Source organism: Rattus norvegicus, chromosome 15 (genome assembly GCF_021556685.1).
Source record: "Rattus norvegicus strain SHRSP/BbbUtx chromosome 15, alternate assembly SHRSP_T2T, whole genome shotgun sequence".
NCBI classification, from domain to species: Eukaryota; Metazoa; Chordata; class Mammalia; order Rodentia; family Muridae; genus Rattus; species Rattus norvegicus.
The window spans coordinates 97,018,027-97,040,808 of record NC_141548.1 but is presented as its reverse complement, the minus strand read 5'-3'; the positions used below and the strand labels follow the sequence as shown (position 1 = coordinate 97,040,808).

Genomic DNA, 22,782 nt, shown 5'->3' with positions numbered 1-22,782 from the left:
TGGGTTATCTTACTCAGAATGTTTGTTTCCAATTCCACCCATTTTCTGGCAAATTGAATAGTCATGTTTTCTTCATTGTTTAACAATATTCCATTGTGTATATGGACCACATTTTTATTATCCATTTATAAACATAGGCCGTTGCCATGTCTCTACTATTTTGAATAGGGCAACAGTGAATTTGGATGACCAAGTATCCCAGAAGTACAATATAGGGTCCATTCAAGTATATGCAGAAATAGTAGAGTTGAATCACGTGGCAAATCCATTTCTAGCATGTTCAGTACTTTTGCCCAGCATGAGAAAACAATTTTTACAATTTATACATCTGATAGAAGATTGGTGTCTACAATGCGTGAAGTACTCAGAAATTAGCATCAAGAATGCTAATGGCCCAGGTAAGATTTGTAGGTATAAGACTAGACAGCACGTTCATAGGTACAGATGACTGAGTAATACGCTTATTCAGCATTGTCTTCTTTTCCATTTAATTTTGCCATCTTTTCAGAATGGCTGGGGTCGAAAAGCAAATGACAGAAAGCAGCTGCGAGGGTTTAAGAAAAGAGGAACACACGTCTCATGCATAATGATATATGGGAAGGAAATGTTTCTGTAAAAGTTTTGCACCTTGAAAGTATGTAAATATTATACACCAGAAATGCATTTTATAATATTTACAACAGTGTGTTTGGAACATGAAACTATTACTTCATATTTGCCTTCAAAGAAATTATTGTCATTGCAGAGTCAGGATATAGAGACAAAACTGATAAAATTTTTGGAGTGTAAATTTTTGGAGTGTCACAGCTTCATCTATATGTCAAAAACTGATAAAATTGTAGAGTTGCAACTTACAGATAACTTGGTAAACATTTCTCTACAGAAAAAAATCACATTCTGATTACATATACCTCTATTTTACTGAATATAATGGCGACATTTTAGAGGATAGATATAATATATTAATTGTATTGTTTATATCACTCTTGTAGAGATATTTCCTGAAAATGACAGATAGATCAATGGTAAAAGGGTTTTACAGTGGGGACACACAACCTGAATTTTTACCCCAGCCCCTACATGGTGAAAGGAGAGAACAGATTCCTGTAAGTTGTCCTATGTTTCCACACACACACTATGGCATGCATGTGCCTACCCATACCTAAATACACACACCTACATGAAAAAGTGCACTTACTTGTTCCTATATTGATAGAGTTAAAATGCATCAATGTTCATTAATGTGCACAAATTCATTAATTAAAAATATGATTTCAGAAACATGTCTAATACTGAATATGTATCGAATTCTAATCTGAAATTTTATTTGCTTGAGAATTAAATATAATATCTACCCCTACTTCTCCTTTAAATTCTCCTATAACCATCACCAAAACCCTTGCCAACTTTTATGCCTTTTATCTTGAAAACTCACAAACTCCAATTAGTACTGTCCATATGTCCATATTTGATAGATATTTATGAGGTAAATTGATAGAATGTCTAGTTAGCAAAATAACAATATCGGTTTCTTCATTATGAATTATGACCTCATGTCATGGGCTTTTCTCCAGGATTACAGTACCTGGCTTAAAATTCCTTCCTGTGGAGCAGGCTTCAAATCTAATCAACAAACCATTAGTCATTCCGTAACAGTCTTGGCACTATAGGACCTGTAGATGCAGTGTGCTTGTCTGCTTGATATTGAAGTATGCAGGGTCTAGAGCTTTATAAAATCATTGAGTGTTTTCTCTCCCTGCAGCCTGAATAGGACCTTAAGGTACTGTGAATATTAGCCAGGAGGGAGGATATATTTCTTCCAGTGTCCTGAAGATAATGTGTATAGTGTCTACAGCAGTAGGGTTTTACCGTAGAGCTATGATGAGTAAGCAAGGACAATGATAACATCCTGTGATGTCCTGGAGACTTCTGCAGCTGCCACCACCAATGCCACTATGGTGATACTCACTGAATAACCTATGTCTTCTGGGAATGAGAAGTCCACCTATGCAGGCTAATGGCATACAAACTCTATTTTAAAAGTCGTGTTTTGAAAATGCCTTACTAACTAGAGGGTTTGCAGAAGGCTCACAGATTTTAATTAGTAAAATCTGCTACACTTGATGGACACTTAAAGAAAAGTATCCTCACGCTTTATTTCTCCCATGTTTTTGCATCCCAATACAGGCTGTTTTAGCCAATAGCTTTTGTTTTGTCTTGCTTTGCTTTTTATTAAATAAGAATTGATTGCTGTAATATGGGTAAGACAGGCAATATGCAGTTCACTGATTGCTACTTTATTATAATCTCCAGGGACTTTTAGCTTATTTGTCTTCCTTTAGTATATTGCACCTTTTCCAGGCTTACAAAGATGGGTAGTGAATGTGTAAACATCACGCCTGTGTCAGAGTGAGGGGGAGAGAATAGAGCTGGAGTCTCTATTCAAAAGTCATAGATGAATTCTAACACGGCAACCTGACTAAGCTGCGAGTAAAAAATCAATCTTTTTATTATATGAAAAATATAAAAATGCTTATTATTTTCTCTCCATATGTAATCAATTATATAGAATTAAAAGCTGAATAGATAATGAGCAAAATTTGAAGATTTAAATAAAACCCAATGAGGATAAATATAAAAAATAAAATGATAAATGAAGTAATTTATATTATGTATAATCACAAAGAAGGTGAAAACTTAGAATCAAATATTTTAAGAAGAATTAATATCAGAGATTAAATTACTTATAACCCAGTTACTGGATAATAGAACATTCCAAAACTTCTGATAGATTTAGTGATTGCATCGAAAGAAAAAGAGAAGAAATTAAAACATGCCATTTACTATATAGATTTTTAAATGTTCATCTGCGAGTAAAAAATAGACTAAATATGGGTGATTCACAGCCGAGAAGGAGAGTGATAGAATTCCAAGGGTATTACTGCAAAAAGTTATTCTCATCTTACATAGAGTATTTAAATTACAACATCGGTAGGAGATAAGACATGAAATGGCATAGCTAACTGGATTTGCATTTTTAAAGAAGCTTTAGTTTCATAGCAAAGATTGAGGATAAAGTACAGTGACATCTCATGTTCTTCCTCTCTTAACATATGTAGCTTTTCCTCCAACATTACCTACCAAATCAGTACACGTAATGCAGCTGATAAACTAACAGACACTTCCTATCCATAGCTTACACTGGGTTTTCTCATGCCTCTGGGCACACTTTTAAAGAAAGTATAGGTGATCTGACAGGGGCTTATGACAAAGAAATCCTCCATGTGAAAACATAGAAGGTAAATTCTCTACTAGTCTCTCTAGTCTAGTATCTCTTGGTCCTTGATCCTAAATGTGATAAGATTTGTATAGATTAGCGCACACTAGGATGTCTCATAACTAATTTGCAAGTAAGAACCTTTACAACATTTTAAATGTATATATAGGAATATTAAAATGAATACATTGTGTATAGCAAGAACTTGAAAGCAGTTTAATTAGTCAGGTAGTATCCATTCACGTGAACAATAAAATCCATTTGGCACAGAATTATTCCTTAATCATCTAATTAGCCTCCAATTTTCTTTTTTCTGTGTCACTCATTTTCCAACATTAGGGCTGTACGTTCTTTGTGAGGTTTCCCTATGCAGATTTCTGATGTAGTAGTAATGGTGAGAGAATTGTTTGAATTGAAAAGCAAGTCTGTTGATTGTCTGATAATGATGAATTAAGAGCAATATTGATTTACGATAAAATTTAGTCGCATTAAAGCATCCTATTGCATTGTCTAAACACTCTAAGCAGATTAGCACCAAGCCGTGGAATTGAGCTCAGTTTCTGGGGACTCCCAGGGGTCCTGGTTCTGGTCCTCCTATGGGGTTGGCCTCCCATTCAGCTCCTTCAAGCCTTCCTTTAATTCATCTATAGGGGTTCCTGACGTTAGACCAATGGTTGGTTTTAAGTATCTGCATCTCTCTCAGTCAGTTGCTGGTAGAACCTCTCAGAGAAGAGCCATGCTAGTCTCCTGCATATAGTAAGCACACTATCACATCAGCAATAATGTCAGACTTTGATGCCCACCATGAGAAACATCCCAATTTGGGCTGGTCACTGTAAAACCTTTCCCTCAGTCTCTTCTCCATTTTCATTCTTGTAGTTCTTCTAGAGAGGAACACTTCTGGGTCAGAAATTTTCACTGTAGGTTGGTGTCCTTTTCTCCACTGGGACACTACTACTACTACTGTTTACTGTCTATCTACTGTCTATCCACTGGAGGTAGGCTATTCAAGTTCCCATCTTGAGCATTTTGGCTAAGTTCACCCCCACTGAGTCCTTCGAACCTCCACATCCCAGGTCTCTGGGACTTTCTAGAGTTTCCACTCACATCTTACCCCCGGAAGTTGCATATTTCTACTGGTTCTTCTGGCCTTCTGGGCTTCACTCCTGACTCCTCCCCCAACCTGATCTTGTTCCCCCTTTCCCCATCCCTCTTCCCTCTCCCACCTAGGTCCCTCTCTCCTCTGCCCCCTGTGATTATTTTGTTCCCCCATCCTTACTAGGGTCTTCCTTCTTGTTAAACTTAAACATCGAAAGTAAACTTTATTCCCTCCCATTTGCCCCTCTCAGTTTGTGAAACTATGAACAGAGAAGTTGTGGCAGCTTTTTTTGTGCTTAAAAAAGAAGGAACAGTTTGAGAATTCAGACAGGAAGGTAGTGAGGGCTTGTGTTCCATAGACCCATGCATAGAACATGTCGCATCTCCCTGTCCTTCCTGTTCTAAGCCATTAATTATCTTAGTGTCCTGTACCACATTATAAGTTACATGTTGTTCCTTGCCCAATCTGTTCACTCACTGATACTGATCTGACTAGACATGGTGCTAGTTTTTACTAGAATACATATTATCACCTTTTATAACTACTTGACTGTTTATAAGAATATTTAAGGGTTGTTATTGATTTATTACTTGTTTGTCTGTTTTTGTTTGTTCTTTAAGTTTGAATCAGGGTCTCACTATGTAGCTCTGGTTGTTCTGGACCTTCCTATGTAGATCAGTGTCACCTAGAACTCACAGAGCACTGCCTGCCTCTGCCTCAGTAGTTTTAAAGGTATGCACCATCACATCTGGGTTTATAAAACTGTTTATATTTGCCCTTATATTTCATGACACAATACATAAAAAAGCAAAATATTCATTGCCTTACATTTGTGTCAATACTGTATCCACCAAACAGGACTTAGGAACTTAAGTGTTCATTTAAAAATCCTGGGTTTTTAATCTGCTTTATTTATACTGTAGTGGTTGACCTTGACATAGACCAAGTTGTGTTGGAGAGTCTTTCACAACAACAAGCAAATACCTTGTGAAGGAGAAAGGGACTCTCAGCTGAGGAACTATCTCCATCAAGCTAGTGACGTCCATGGCTTTATGATAACTTCTTGATTCCAAATTGATGTAGAAGGGCTCTGTCCCCTGTGCGCAATGCCATCATTGTTAGGCAGTAGGCCTGGGTTATAGAAGAAATGTAGCTGAATACGACCCTGAAAGTTAGTCAGTAATTCCTCCTGGGATTCTGCTTCAAGCTCTGTCCTTAATTTCCTTCCTCACTTCCCTTGATGCAGAACTGCAAATAGGAAGTCAAATCTGCTTTTGACAAAGTTGTTTTTGATTATAATGTTTATCATAGCAACAGAAATGTAGTTTAACTAGGACACACCTCTACTCCAAATTAGCTGCTCACTTTGATTTAGCATCTTCAGTGGATAACTGTCATCCTTTATGAAACCTCTCACTTTCTTCCATTAGGACTTTGTCTTAGTTAGGGTCTTATTGCTGTGAACAGACACCATGACCAACATGAATTTTATAAAGGACAGCATTTGATTGGGTCTGTCTTACAGGTTCAGAGGTTCAGTCCATTATTATCAAGGTAGGAGTGTGGCAGCATCCAGGCAGGCATAGTGTAGGAGGAGCTGAGTTCTACATCTTCACCTGAAGGAAGCCAGGAACAGACTGAGCATCCCCAGGCAGCTAGGAGGAGGGTCTCCAAGGCAGCGCCTATAGTGACACACTTCTTCCAACAAGGCCACACCTACTAATAGTGCCACTACCTGGGCCAAGCATATACAAACCATCACAGACTTACAATAAAATTCAGACTTGTCATTGCTGGAAGTAGTAATACATGTTTACTGAGCTTGTATACCTCTCTCCAGTTCTCAAATTTGCACAAAATTATCTTTAAACACTGACCAATTCCACAGCCATGAAGACTTTCTATACATGGCAGTAGGACAGTTCATTCCCAGTGACATTAATTTTATACTTTAGTTTTATTGCAGATATTTCCTGAACCAAGAGGATTTCCATATTCATCTTTGAAACTTTGATTTCCAATTTTGTTTTGGTTATTTTTTGAGAGTATAATACAAAGTCCATATTTACCTATTTAATTTCTTCCCTGAAAACCAGCATACCTATGCCTCCTTGGTTTCTTTCAAATTCATGGCCTTTTTCACAATAATATTTATTACACATGTTATGTATGCACACATTTTATATATGTTGTGAAATATATATTAGAATATATATAAATTCTTATATAAAATAATATATGAATTTTCTTAAATAAATATATACAGCATGCTTAATCTGCTTCATGTAACTTATAGGTATATGTTTTCAGAAATGATAATTTCTTTCCTGGGGAAGACTTTTTCTCCTGAGCGTTCCTTCATCCACATTAGCACGTTGGTTGATGTTGCCCTCATTCTCATTATTATTAATCCAAGACAACCTTGTGGATTAGTCCATGTCAGTATTCCCCACCTGAAGTCCCCCTACTATTTTTATTACTCCTGTACCCTTAACATTTTCAGTACACTATGGTTAAATCGTATTTCTTCACTTTTTCAGGAAGATGATAAATTGTACTTATATTTCAATTGCACAAAGATTATTTTTGTAGTATATATTTGAATCATAACAAATTCAGAGTACAAAGGGAGAGTACTCAGCATCAAGACCTATAGTTATGTTCCTGAAATTCCCCATAACTTTTATAAGGATGTTTGAATATTCCTGGGAAATGATGTTAATGTTTTTAGTTCAACGGATTTTTTTGCATTGTTGGATATTTTACGTATTTACATTTCAAATGTTATCCCCTTCCCCAGTTTCCCTCTACCATTCTCCCTCCCCATGCTTCTTTGAGGATACTCCCCCACCCACCCATCTACTCCCAACTCACCACCTTGACAGTCCCCTATACTGGGGAAACAGCCATTACAGGACTAACGACTCCTCTTCCTGTTGATGCCAGGCAATGGCATCTTCTACTACATGTGTTGCTGGAGTCATGGGTCCCTCCATGTGTAATCTTTGGTCGGTGGTTTAGTCCCTGGGAGCTCTTCGGGGTCTGGATGGTTTGTATTGTAGTTCTTTGTAGGAGTAAACCCCTTCAGCTTCTTCAGTCTTTTTTTCTAACTCCTCCATTTGGATCCCCATGTGCTCAGTCTGGTGTAAGCATCCTCATCTATATTGTAAGGCTCTGGCAGAGCCTCTCAGGAGACATCCATATCAGGCTTCTGTCAGCAAGCATGTCTTGGCATCAAGGTGGGGTAGTCTCTGGATGACCTTTCCTTCAGTCTCTGTTCCATTCTTTTTTTCCTGGACTTCCTCCAGTGAGTATTTTGTTCCCTCTTCAAAGAAGGACTGAACTATCCAAATTTTGGTCTTTTGGTTCATATGGTCTGTGAATAATGTCTTGGGTAATCTGATCTTTTGGGCTAATATCCACTTGTAAGTGCATACCTTGTGTGCTTTTTTGTTACTGGGTTACTACACTCAAGCTGATATTTTCCTGTTCCAGCCATTTGCCTAAGAATTTTATGAAGTCATTGTTTTTAATTGCTGAGTAGAACCCCACTGTGTAAATGTACCATGTTCTCTGTATCCATTCCTCTATTGAAGATCATCTGTGTTGTTTCCATCTTCTGGCCATTAAAACTAATGCTGCTATGAACATAGTGGAACACGGGTCCTTGTTATATGTTGGAGCATCTTTTGGGTGTATGCCTGTGAATGGTAAAGCTGGGTCCACATGTGGAACTATGCTCAATATTTTGAGGACCCACCAAATTGATTCCCACGCGGTTGTATCAGCTTGCAATCCCTCCAACAACGGAGGAATGCTCCTCTTTCTCCATATCCCTGCCAGCATCTGCTGTCATCTGAATTTTTTGATCTTAGCCATTCTGACCGGCATGATGTGGAATTTTAGGGTTGTTTTGATTTGCATTTCCCTGATGACTAAGGATGTTGAACATTTCTGTGGGTGTTTCACATCCATTCGATATTCCTTAGCTGGGACTTGTTTGTTTAGTTTTGTTGCCCATTTTTAATAGGGTTATTTGATTCCCTGTAGTCTACCTTCTTGAGTTCTTTGTATATATTAGATATTAGCCTTTGATTGAAAATAGGCTTGGTAAAGATCTTTTCCCAATCTGTTTCTTGCCATTTTGTCCTATTCACAGTGTCCTTTGCATTACAGAAGCTCTGTAATTTTATGAGGTCCCATTTGTGGATTCTTGATCTTAGAACATAAGCCATTGGTGTTCTGCTCAACAAAATTTCCCCTGTGCTCATGTGTTCAAGGCTCTTCCCCAATTTGTCTTCTACTAGTTTCAGTGTATCAGGTTTTATGTGGAGGTCTTTAATTCACTTAGATTTGAGCTTTGTAAAAGGAGATAAAAATGAATTGATTTTCATTCTTCTACATGCTGACCTTCCGTTGAACCAGCACCATTTGTTGAAAACGCTATCTTTTTTCCACTACATGGTTTTAGCTCTTTTGTCAAAGATCAACTGACCATAGGTGTTTGGGTTAATTCCTGGGTCTTGAATTTTATTCTACTGATCTACCTGCCTGTCTCTGGCAATACTATACAGCTTTTATCACCATTGCTCTGTAATACTGCTTGAGTTCAGGGATGTTGATTGCCTTAGTTGTTTTATTGTTGAGAATAGCTTTTGATCTCCTGGGTTTTTGTTATTCCAAATGAATTTGCAAATTGCTCTTTCTAACTATGAAGAATGGAGTTGAAATTTTGATGGGGATTGAATTCAATCTGTACATTGCTTTCAGCAAGATGGCCATCTTTACTATATTAATACTGCCAATCCATGGGCATGGGAGACCTTTCCATCTTCTGAGATCCTCTTCAATTTCATTCTTCAGAGAAAAGAAGTTCTTGTCACACAGATCTTTCACTTGCTTGCTTATAGTCACTCCAAGATATTTTATAATGTGCCTATTGTAAAGGGTGTCATTTCCCTAATTTCTTTGTCAGCCTGTTTATCTTTTGAGTAAAGGACGGCTACTGATTTGTATGAGTTAATTTTACATCCAGCCATTTTGCTGAAGTTGTTTATCAAGTTTAGGAGTTTTCTGCTGGAATTTTTGGGCCACTTAATTATACTACCATATCGTCAACAAATAGTGATATTTTGACTTTTAAATTTTGTATCTCTTTGACCTCTTTTTGTTGTTTAATTGCTCTGGCTAGGATTTCAAGTACTATATTGAGTAAGTATGGAGAGAATGGGGAGCCTTGTTTAGTCCCTGATTTTAGTGAAGTTCTTCTCCATTTAGCTTGATGTTGGCTACTCGTTTGCTGTATATCTATGTTTAAATATGGCCTCAAATTCCTGATCTTTCCCCAACTTTTATCATGAAAGGGTGTTGAATTTTGCCAAATGATTTCTCCTCAACTTATGAGATGATCATGTTTGTTTTTTTTTTTTTGAGTTTGTTTATATAGTGGATTACATTGATGGATTTCCATATATTGAACCATTTCTGCATCCCTGGCATGAAGACTTCTTGATCATGATGAATGAACCTTTTGGTGTGTTCATTGATTCAGTTTGTGAACATTTTATTGAGTATTTAGTTATCCACATTCACAAGAGAAATTGGTTTGAAGTTCTATTTCTTTGTTGGGTCTTTGTGGGGTTTAGGTATAAGTGTAACTGTGGCTTCATAAAAGTGATTGGATAGTATTCTTTCTGTTTCTGTTTTGTGGAATAGATTGAAGAGTATTGGTATTAGGTCTTCTTTGAAGATCTGATAGAATTCTGTATTAAACCCATCTGGTCCTGGTAATTTTTTTTTTTCGGTTGGTGTCCCGCGCTATCGTCTTGCCAGCAAGAACAGGCGCGGACACCAGGATCCTTCTGCAGCAAAGCGTTTATTACATCGTGAAGAGGAGAGACCGGGGCCCAGAAAGGTGCTGCTTATAAAACCCTAGCACAGGTGCTGGGGATTTAGCTCAGTGGTAGAGCGCTTACCTAGGAAGCGCAAGGCCCGGGGTTCGGTCCCCAGCTCCGAAAAAAAGAACCAAAAAAAAAAAAAAAAAAAAAAAACCCTAGCACAGCGCGTCCATGCCTGATTGGTCGCTTACCCATGATCTCACTGGCACGCCCCGGGGTGGGCAAAGACTTGGTGCGAACACACTCTTGCACATGAGCACACAGCTAGTTTCCTGAAAGGAAGTCGGGCTGGCGCAGTGGAAGCCAGCGCCATCTTGTGATGGCGAATGTTATTGCGGCTTTCCACATATCCCCCTTTTTGTTTTACTAGAATGAGGCTGGTCTAGGCTTCTGCAGTTACATCCATCTGCTGTGGCTACTGTCTTAGGTCGTTCCTCTAATGTCACAGCCTTATCTGTCATAGGGTAACCCTATCGCCACCGGGCCCCATGTCTTAGATTGGTCTGTGCATGAGGAAAGTTGCCCATCTCTGGATACCGCAGTGCTGTGTGACAGTAACTGCTAAATGACCTAGGGCGAACTCTACAAAAGAGGCCAGCCAGAAAATGAGTTAGTGGGGAAATCATGATCACCCTATCACATGCAATGAGGAAACCTCAGCGATGTAGAAGGGATGATCAAAGAATCATTGAGTCTCTCTCATCCCAGTGCAATGGATCCACAAATCCATGGGGTGCAAGAGCAGAGAACTCAAATGTCGACTAATTTTTGAGGATAGATAACCAAATTTCAGGGGAGGCCCCTTGTTCAATGGTCACAAGTTCTTGAGTAATAACGACCTTGTAATGTTTCTTTTGAGATCTGAGTTTGCAAACCAACCATCGCATAAACACTAATCCACAGCATAGGGCTGCACCAAACAGAGCCACTCCTGATAAGTAGTGGGCACCTCATCTGGATCTCCTCAGCTGCTACCATCAAGGGCTGCTCCTATAATAAAATTTAGAATTCCCAATTGTTAGCAACTACTCCAGAAAGTTGACCCACTGTGCTTGCCTAACAATAGATTAGGGGAGGGTAACTCTAGACACTGCAGACACAATGCCTGCAGCAATAATGGCTGCTACAATAGCAGCGAAAGTAACAAGGTCTTTCCCAGGACAGTTTAGGATCAGTCATTCTTCTCTGGAACAACCAGCAGGCAATGGAACCATGTCTGAGATCTGCACAACCAGGGCAGAGTTCCCCAGTCCACAGCAGTTTCACGCAGATGGCATTCCTGTGAAGCCACAGACTGCAAAATGACTAAGGCAGCAAGAGTCACCAGGGGAATGAGGGGGGCAGGGGTAACAGCTGGAGTCCAATCTTCTCCAGCAAGCAGCAGTGCACAGAGGGTTGGAGTGCAGGCCCTGGTGGGATGGGACACAATGATTGCAGCAAAGTCAAAATCTCTGTGATGACAAAAGATGTGGGGGAATCTTCCGTCTTCCTCCAAGGACACAGGAATGACTCCAGGGACCCGAACCACGAGAGCTGAATCTTCATGCTCCCAGGATCAGCAAGTCTCAGCAACCACCTCTGGCAGCTGGCATACTCTTGTAGAATCCTGTAGAAAAAACGCAAACATTCCCTCTTCCCCATATAAAATACCTGGACAGGATCATGCCAAATGCAGAAGTATGCCTAGTTGTAGGGTGCCATAAACACTCAGAGTTCCTTGGCATCCAAATTTTAAAATTGGAAATAAAAGGAGTATTATTAAATAATTGTATAGCATACATAGCATACAGGGATATAACTCCCCCTTTTTATTTATTAAGATATAAACTGTCTAGTATCATTGTCCTCCCTCGTTAAGGGGTCCAGGCAATCTAGTTTGAGTTCCCAAATGGCCTACAAAGGAACAGTACTTAGTGCTTTTAACCACTAAGCCATTTCTCCAGCACCTCACAAGTTTTAAGCATTAATTAGAAATGCCGAATCCTGTAAACAAGGTCCAGATTTAGCCTTATTTAGAAATCCCTGAGTTGGCAGGGTGAGGCTGGGCGTTGAAAGTAAGCAAATGGAGTCTTCCTCTTTTCCTGAGGGTGTGTTATCAGCTCCATTACCATTTTCAAAGAGCTGGGTCTATGGTTTTGTTTAGTTGTCTGAGCCAGAGCACTGAAAGGACAGTGAGTTGTCAGACATTCACACTGAAATCATCACTCACTGATTTCATGTAGATAACTTGTCTCCAATAAGGCATTAACTAATTGTAAAATTTAAGGGTTAGTAGTATCTAAAAAAAAAAAAACAGGAAAACTTTTTAATCAATTGTGAAACCACAAGCCACACATTGGCTATCAGTATATGAATTGAAAGCTTGATTTTTTAACATTTTAAAAACAGTGGCTACAGCACATAATTTAATAGTCTGTGTTGAAGCAGGGGAAACTCAAGAGAATAAACAAGTGATCCAATCATACATGTAGCCTTTTCATTAGATGAACCACCTATAGATACAGTAAGCGCATTTCCTATGGGTTGCATGCACAAATATACAGGAAATACAAAAGCATGCAAAGAGTAAAATTATCAATTTTGCCTGAAAAATTTGTATATGTAATAGGCCAAATATCAGTATTTTGTAATAACCAATTTGATTGCTGTTTGGAATAAGGTATGTTTCACCAGGTTTCTTTTTAAAATACTTCCATGACTCTAGCCTACAATTATGTATTAACACAACTGAAGCTTTATCTCCAATGAGGATAACAAAGGCTTAAGTCCTCTCATAAGGTGAGGTATTTTGGCAATTAACACATCCTTAGAAGCTTAAAATTAGTTTTAAATATTCTTTTCTGGAGTAGTGTAACAGCTACTCCCCAAATATTAAAGCTCATTTTGAGAGCAAAGATTTGTAGTAAAAATTTCCATATACACTGAAAGATTCAAAGTTCTAACTTCTTACATTGAAGAAGCAACAAAATTACATAATATAAGGCTATTAGCCATTCTTTTGTAAAATTTTTAATGATATCACTTCATGGGCTCTCTAAAATTATAAGCACGCTCATGAAATGAAAACTCACAATTGCTATGACGTAAACAAATTGCATAAAATCAATCCTCTAAATCTGTCTTGAAATGGCAGTTGGAGTAAGGAAACTGGCTGTAATGCTCTCACAAGTTCTAAAACCTCATCAATCCTTTGTAAATCCTGTAACAATTTCTACCTGTTTGATTTTTCCTCAATTATAAATAAGTTTGAGTTAGTCAATGTAACACTGGCAATCCTTAATCAAGTCCTTAAGTTCTCCTTGTAACACCAGAGCACAACCACAAGGTCACCTGAGTTTTGAGTAGTGACTAAGCAGCTGTCCTTGGGGCAGTGGAATTAGCATTAAAATACAGATAACTTCAGGGCAAACCACAACTTTGGAAAGCAAAACTCAACCTCCAACAAACAATCTAGTCTCTGAAATCTAGTCTCCAAGACACCGAGTCTATCCTTCATGCTACAAAGTTTGACTGTCAATTCCTACATATCAACGCACGATGGTGCGGTTTCCAATACCTCAAGAAAGAGACATTGTCCTAAATTCTTTTAGAAGCCTGGTTTCTAGGATAAGAGTTCCATAAAAATATTATCTCAATTTAGACTTGTTTCCCTAGGTTGGCTCATGTCACATGTTGTCTAGAATGACTTCATCCATATTATCAGCTTTATGTCAACTTTTTGTTACCAATATTATACCTTTTTAACCATATCCAATAACATAAAAGCCAATAGTCCATAACCAAGACATGTAGAGCATATTTATACATTTAAAACCAATGAGAAACAAAATTGAAGTGGCTACACATATCTTTAATATTTAGACCAAACACCATTATGACTTTTCTAGCTGTGATTTTAAGAGAAGCACCTTGTCACCTGCTAAGTCTAATAATCAGCTCATGCAGACGCTCATCCCCGGACAGCTTCTCCAGCTGACCTAGCCTCCTGGCTACAGATACAGGGCTCCAAGGACTGATTGAAACTGCTTTTTATTCATTTGTTCCTTTTTTGAAACGAGTTAAAACCAAATCAAGATGTGAACGATTGGCAGATAAAGTTTTTACCATTTTCTCTTTTGAACATGAAACATAAAACATTTAAACAACGAGAAGCAAGAACCACAGACATAAACTGACAGACATGGACAGCTTGGTGCACCAAGGACAGACAATACACATAGAGGGAAAAACTAGATGGTGTCCCACCAAAGGGACCCAGATTCCAATAGGAGTCAGCAGAGAGGTAGGATTTCCCCTTTCCCACCACTTCCACGGTGACCATCCACTTGAGTGGAGCTGATATGGACGATGGATTGTCTCAATTCCTGGACTCGTCCATCAACGTGTTGAAACCAAATTCCTGTAAGATACTGAGATATATTATGGGATATCTGAGCAGCACGACTGACATTCACAAATGGTATGGAAGTGAAACACAGTCCTGAATATTTCCACTCACAACCCAATTACATTAACTCCATCAAGATGTGTATGGGCGTTGAGATGTCCTTGGGGGTAGGGGGTAGGAAAATTGAGATATCTTTTTGTTTGATTCTCCTGAGTAAATGTTTCAGGCGGTCTACCTCTATCAAATCTGATCAGTATGACTCTGTGAAGTTTCCAGAGCCCAATCACACCTTTTACAAGCACAAAGACAAAATTTTTTCTCCCAAAATACTGTGTTCCTTTTATCTCCTCCCTTTTTCTCTCCCAGGGTGTCTTTCCCTTATCTCTCACTTCCCCTGGATCCAAGGTCCTTGGAAGGGCCTTTTTTCTTAGGTGCACCTTTTCTCTTTGAGCTCTTTAATCTTTCATTCCTCTCTGTTTCTGACATGCTGTCCTGTAACTCCCCTAGTGCTCCCTGTCCTGCTATTACTGTTGGGCGGCATTTCTCATCTTCTAGGCATGATTTCTGACTGTGACTAGCAGCAGCCGCAAAATCAAAAACCAAAAGAGAAAGAATGAGCCCTGCCAAAACAATACAAAAGCTTCCACTGCATCTTCTAATGGGGGAGAGAGACGAGAGAGATCAAGACCAAACATGTCTCTCAGAGCTTACCTTTCGACCTGCAGTTCTGGACCCTCTCCGCGAACGGAGGCTCTCCTCGGTGCCGGCGATGGTGAGGTGTTTGTCCCGGGTTTCGGCACCAAATATCCCGCGCTATCTTCTCGCCAGCAAGAACACGTGCGGACACCAGGATCCTTCTGCAGCAAAGCATTTATTACATCTTGAAGAGGAGAGACCAGGGCCCAGAAAGGCGCTGCTTATAAAACCCTAGCACGCTGCGTCCACGCCTGATTGGTCCTTTACCCATGATCTCACTGGTACGCCCCGGGGTGGGCAAAGACTTGGCGCGAGCACACTCTTGCACATGCGCACACAGCTAGTTTCCTGAAAGGAAGTCGGGCTGGTGCAGTGGAAGCCAGTGCCATCTTGTGATGGCGAATGTTATTGCGGCTCTCCACAGGTTGGGAGATTTTTATTGGCTGCTTCTATTTCTTTGGACATTACTGGAATATTTAGATGACTTCTCTGATCCTGATTTAACATTGGTACCTGTTATCTGTCTAGAAAAATGTCTCTTTTATCCAGATTTTCCATTGTTGTTGAGTATAGGCTTTTGTAGTAGGACCTGATGATTTTGTGAATTTCCTCAGTTTCTGTTATGCCTCCATTTTCATTTCTGATTTTGTTAATTTGGATACATGCTCTGTGCTCTCTGGTTAGTCTCGCTAAGGGTTTATCTACCTTGTTAATTTTCTCAAAGAACCAGATCCTGATTTTGATGATATAGTTCCTTTTGTTTCTATTTGCTTTATTTCAGCTCTGAGCTTGATTATTTCTTCATTGTACTCCTCTTGAGTATATTTTCTTCTTTTTTTTCCTAGAGCTTTTAGGTGTGCTGTCAACCTGCTAGTGCATGCTCTCTATAGTTTCTTTTTGGAGATACTCAAAGCTGTGAGTTTTCCTCTTAGCACAGTTTTCATTGTTCCTTCATTTTCATTAAAAATTAAAAAGTCTTTAATTTATTCCTTTATTTCATTTTGGACTAAATTATCTTTGACAACAACATTGTTCAGCTTCCATGGGTATGTAGGTTTCTGTTGTTTGTGAAGACCCAAAACAGCCAAAATCCACGGTGATGTGTTAGGATGCTTGGGATGATTCCATCTTCTTGTATCTGTTGAGGTCTCTTTTGTGACCAATTATATGGGTCAACTTTGGAGAAGGTACCATGAGGTGCTGAGAAGAAGGTATATTCTTTTGTTTTAGGGTGAAATGTCCTATAGATATCTATTAATCCATTTTGTTCATAACTTCTGTAAGTTTCACTGTGTCTCTGTTTAATTTCTGTTTCCACAATCTCCCTATTAATGAGAATGGGGTAGCAAAGTCTCCCATTATTATTGTGTGAGGCGTAATGTGTACTTTGAGCTATAACAAAGTTTCTTTTATGAATGTAGACACCCTTGCATTTGGAGCATAGGTGTTCAGAATTGTTAGTTTATTTTAGTAGATTTTTTTTTCCTTTATGAGTTTGATGTGTCCTTCCTTATCTTTTTTGATAACTTTTCATTGAAAGTCAATTTTATTTCACATTAGAATGGTTACTCTGACTTGTTTCTTGGGACATTTTTTTTCACCTTTTCCTCTGAGGTAGTATCTGTCTTTGTCACAGAGGTGTGTTTCCTGTATGCAACAGAATGCTGGGTCCTGTTTACTTATCTGGTCTCTTCCTCTGTGTTTTTTCATTGAGGAATTGAGTCCATTGATGTTAAGAGATATTACGGACTAGTGATTGTTGTTTCCTGTTATTTTTATTGTTAGAGATGGAATTATGTTTCTGTGGCTATCATCTTATGGGCTGATAAAAGAAGATTAATTTCTTGTTTTTCTAGGGTAGAGTTTCCATCCTTATGCTGGAGTTTTCTATCTATTATCTTTTGTAGGCCTTGTTTTATTGAAGGATATTGTATAAATTTGTTTTTGTTGTGAAATATCTTGGTTTCCCATCTGCATGTTTTGAGAATTTTGCTGGGTATAGTAGCCTGGGCTGGCTTTTGTGTTATCTTATGGTATATATGACATCTCTCCATGATCTTCTAGCTTTTATCGTCTCTGTTGAGAAGTCTGTTGTATTTCTAATAGGTCTTATTTTATACGTTACTTAACCTTTTCCCCTTACTGCTTTTAATATTCCCTATTTGTTTTGTACATTTGGTGTTTTGACTATTATGTGATGGGAGAAATTTCTTTTCTGGTCCAATCTATTTCTAACTCTGTAGGCTTCTGGTATATTCATGTGCATCTCTTTCTTTAGCTTAGGGAAATTTTCTTCTATAATTTTGCTGGAAATATTTGCTGGCCCTTTAATTTTGGAATATTTGCTCTCTTCAATAGCTATTATCCTTAGGTTTATTCTTCTCATTGTGGCTTGGTTTTCCTGGATATTTTGGGTCAGGAGCTTTTTGCCTTTTGCATTTTCCTTGACTCTTCTATCAATGTTTTCCATGGTATCCTTTGCCCCTGAAATTCTTCTATCTCTTGTATTCTGTTTGTGATGCTTGCATTTATGGCTCCTGATCTCTTTCCTAGATTTTATATCTCCGTGGTTTATGAATATATTTATGATTTTTTATTGTTTCTATTTCCATTTTTAGATTCTGGATTGTTTTGTTTGTTTCTTTTAACTGATTGTTGTTTTCCTATAATTCCTTAAGGCATTCTTGTGTTTCCTCTGTAAATTCTTCTACCTATTTACCTGTGCTCTCCTGTATCTCTTTAAGGGAGTTATTTATGTCCTTCTTAAAGTCCTCTATCTTCATCATGAAAAGTGATTTCAAATCTAAATCTTGCTTTTGCAGTGTGTTGAGGTATCCAGGACTTGCTGTGTTGGAAGAATTGGGTTCTGAAGATGTCAAGTAGCCCTGGTTTCTGTTGCTTAGTTTCTTGTGTTTCCCTCTTGCCATTTGGTTATCCCTGATAGTAGTTGGACTTGCTGTCTCTTCCTGTAGTCTGTGGACCTGTGAGCTTGTATGTTAGGAGTGAAAATACTTCTAGGAGACCAGCTCTCTCTAGGCAGGATTTGGGTATGGAGGACTGTGTGACATCCTTAGCTGTGGGCACAGATGAAGACCTGAAGGATCCTGTCCCAGGCAGCCCCACAGTTCCTGTTCACTGTGTGCTCTTGGCAGATCCCTCTTTGGACATTTATTATTGCAAAAGTGGTGGTGTTCCCTGTGGACTTAGGAAAGAGAGCACTTCTGGGAGACCAGCTCTCTCTGGGCAGGATTTGTGTCCATATTAATTTATTTAACATTTTTGGAGCAACATGATAGTTTCCCAGTTTCTGGTTTATTTTTCCTTAAATTTATCAGTACAATTTTGTAGGTGACCATTTGAGCACATGAAAATTGTGAAAAGAAACTGGTAAGAGCACAGTGGCATTCTAATGTATTGTAGAAAATGCTGTACATTTTTTCCATACTTGTATTTTGTCCATGCATATATTATGAATGTTAGCACACATATCATTATATATGGATGGAAATTTTGCATTACTGTTTTTTCTCTTCTTCTGTATATTAACTCAGAACACATTTTTAAAATTATTTTACTTTATCACTTCTTTATGCTATATTGAATTACCTTCATCTTTAGGAAAAAAATTATTTTCTTACTATAAGTTGTAACTCTAACTTACTATTTTTATAAACTTATTTTTCTAATATTAAATTTTATTTATTTTTAAGTGAATTCAGGTTAGACTGTAAACAGTTTCCTTAGTTCTTTAATACTAGTTATTACTAGTTATACTAGTTAGTACTAGAACATATGTACATAACAGATATTCTCTCATAGAGAGAAAATGACTACAGAAAGCATTTTTAGGAGCCACTGATAATTTTCCTGTGAATGTAACATACATTTTGCATATTGAATACAAAAGTATTACTGCTACACCTACCTTTTACAGATCAGAGTTTATCAACAATGAATTATATATGGCTGTGTTTTATTCTCTCTACTCCACTCTCCCATGTATTTTCGTGTAGATATAGTGACTACAGCTGGTATGGATATTGTTACCTAAGAAAAGCTCAAATCTACTTAGCATTCTGAAGTACATATGGCATTCCATGAGAAAAGATGTTATCTTCTAACATGTCAAAAATAACTTCGTTTCAAACACTGTGATGCTGTTTCAAAAGATGAGGAAGGGATTAAGTTTCAGATATCCAAATTTGGAATGTAAATGTTAGCAAGTTATCTCAGGATCAGTAGTGTCAGTGCAAGAAAGATAGCTCAGTGGGCATGCTGCACAAGCACAACGACCTAAGTTCAGATTCCTAATATTCATGTTAGAAAGGAGGTACTGCAGGTATTCATAGGCTCACCTCTAGAGAGTGCTGAACAGCTCTAGAAACAAGTGGTAGGCTACAGATTCAGCAAAAGGCCTTGCCTCAAATGTTAACACACTGCTCATCCTAAATGATATGTCTCTGTCATTCCCTTCCACACAAGGTTCAGGGGTCATCATTGATGAGACTGAAGAAAATATTGAGACTGAGGGTAGTGGAACAGTGCTGTAGACAGTGTTTGCCAGACGTACCAGGGCCTGTGTGCATAGGAGCTCACATGCATAAGACCAGAACACAGTAGTGTTGCTTCCAGCAGAGATTGAGGAGGGACTGAAAAGGGGACATAAATTTAGATACAACAAGGTTCGGGTATATGGGAAAGTTTGGGAGGAAGAAAGGGAAAGGTTGAAATAAAGGAGTTTCGTTATAATCTCAAAACATGTAAAAGTTGCTTCAAAAGAGAAATTCAACAGCACGTAAAATCAAAACGTGTTGTGGTAGGGGGTTAAAGTAGGTATCAGATTTGATCAAAATAAATTGTATGCAGGTATGAAGTCCATGAAATCTTTCAACAATTAAGGTACAGAATGTTTGAGGAAGACAGCAACATCAATTCTGGCCTCTATTACTAGCTTGTCTGCCTGCACATAAACATGTGCACAAATATGTGAACATGAAAACACATATAAACAGAACATACAGACACTTACACACACACACACACATACACACACAGAATTAATATAATAAATCTTTCCTTTCAATTAAAATAAAGTATAAAAGCATATTAAATTAGTAAACTTGTCCTTTTTTATATGTTGTATTATCCTAAAAATCATATAATTTATTTAACCATTTTCAATATTGGAACGAAATTTAAAAATTCCTTCTGAAATATTCTGATAAATTAATAAATTTGAAACTTGTTACTGTTTTTTAAAGACTTAATTTTACAAACTATTTAAACTATAAATATTATTAATTATAAGTAACATTAACAAAAGTAGTAATATCATTTTAATAGATTTTAACTGTTCTTTTTAAGAGTAATTTAAATGATACACTTCTATTGGTAAATGTGTTAATTTGGCATAAATTCATTTATTAGAATTTACTGTATAGATATTACTTTCTATTCTTTAAATGCAATCATATTTCTTATTAAAACTTATCAGAAAGGCTGATCTTATTCCTTCAAATTATGACAAACTGTTAGTATTTTCATTCCTTTCAAATGAATTGTGGCTGACACATGCTTTAGTCATCTAAACTTTCAATGAGTAAACTGGCAGTTGCTGCTCATAGACTGCTCCCTCTTTACTTTCTCCCTTTGAGATTTCCAGTGATTTCTCTTTCTGCAGTCTCAATTCTGTGGTTTCTCTCACAAACTATTTCAAGTTGGCCATGCAGTTCCATCTGGTCAGTTAAATCACATTGAACTTTTCCCATCTGTTCTATCTGCCCATGTTCCATTCAGACCAACTGACAGAACAGACGTTTGTGGCAGAGCTCAAACTCTCACTTCAGTAACTCCTAAAAGTGCATTGAAAAGGCCAAACAATGCGTTCAAGAAACATTCTCAGAGGACTCAATTCTAAAGTAATGGTCAGCTGCATGAATAGCAATTCTTCACCTTCAATTGTTATCTTGTGTACTCAGGTGGCCCCATTTCCCTCTCTAGTGCCACAACACAAGTATCTACCAAATATAATTTAGAAAAACATCAAGTAATGGAGTGTAAATCCCCCAGCACTGTACCTGGCAATCAAAGTGTATTCAGTACTGTAAAAGTAAATGTCACTTTTATTTCCTTAGATGAAGGGATAAGATGAGAGCCACACCCAAGCTATGCAGATGTATAGCTTGGAATGAGCCCAGTGTTTCTTTTCTAACTATACCTAGGCCTAGGCCTGGAAGCTTCTATTCCTCTAATGGTCTGGAAGTTCAGAACTTGAAGATTTGAGCCTTTTATTGCCTCTATCTGTTAATCTAGGCCTAGAATGTTTCCACCCCCTGAGAGTTACTGATGTCTAATCTCACCTTTTCTACTTCTTTCTAAACTCCGACTGGCTTGTTCAACTCACCTGTTCTGCTTAAACTCCCCTTTTAGCTGACTAACTCAATCTGTCTTTCTGTGCTTCTCACTGAATTGTTCTGTTGGGCCTCCAACAAACTGAAATTTGTTCTAATCCTCTCATCCTTCATATTATCTGGCTTCACCTGCCTCTGGTGCATGAACTGAACAAAATTCAACTCCAGCACTGGCTGACTGAACTGAGTGGAACTGCATGAACTCAATTATATTCAACTCAACTGCATTGAACTGAACTCAATTGAACTCTGCATAGACAGAATTCAACTGAACTGTACTCACTAAACTGCCCTTCCTCCTGACTCACTCTGATTTGCTCTTAAATCCTCTTTTCCTGTCTGTTCTCCTGAGAGTTGGGCATATCCTCTCTCTAACTCATTCTGTCAAATCTTTCTCTGATGAGAAGTTCAAGCCAGGCTGACTCTGTAACAGGCTTCAAGATGCTAGTTCAGGGGACTCCACCTATGTTTTTATTTCCCAGAACTGAACAAACCAGTTCCGGGGAAAAACATAGGTTCGAAGGCAGGCAATCAAGAACTGTGCTGACATCTGGTTGAGGCAAGAATAGTTAGTTAGCAAAGGTTCTGGAAAGGCCTCAGAACCATAGCCAACACCAGAGGTACCCATACACTTAGAGATAGAGCAAATCATCCAGGATAAAAGTCACCTAACATTCCTTGGATTTTCCATAATTAGCTTTAAATTGAGTCTGCCAGCTAGTCTCTAGGTTCGCCATTTGGATGAATAGTAGACTCCTGCTTGCTGGATTTCTGAAGAATAAATAATCTTTGCTTTTACATACTATTTGAGTCTGCGGTGTTATTCTTCGATGATTCATGATCCCCCACATTGATTTGCAACATCTGCCCCTCAGTCAGATATCACTTTCAATTATGAGTGTCTCCCTCTATAAACTATACTTATTTTTATTGTTTGGAATGAAAGATATGTGCTAAGGGCATGTTAGTATTTCAGTCAGATCAAACTGTAATTGAGGGTGTCTCTGTAGTCCACT

At 38.1% G+C, this 22,782-nt stretch overlaps 1 long non-coding RNA gene across 1 annotated transcript in view; it reads right to left on the bottom strand.

Annotated features, from left to right (window-relative positions):
- Positions 1-14,286: 14,286 nt before the first annotated feature.
- Positions 14,287-22,782, bottom strand: part of LOC148001137 (uncharacterized) — a 90,259-nt gene continuing 81,763 nt past the window's right edge. The window contains exons 5-6 of the long non-coding RNA XR_015638558.1: positions 15,372-15,517; positions 14,287-14,672 (exon numbers count right to left, since the gene is read on the bottom strand). This is a non-coding gene — a long non-coding RNA (uncharacterized LOC148001137). The remainder of the gene's footprint in view (positions 14,673-15,371; positions 15,518-22,782) is intronic.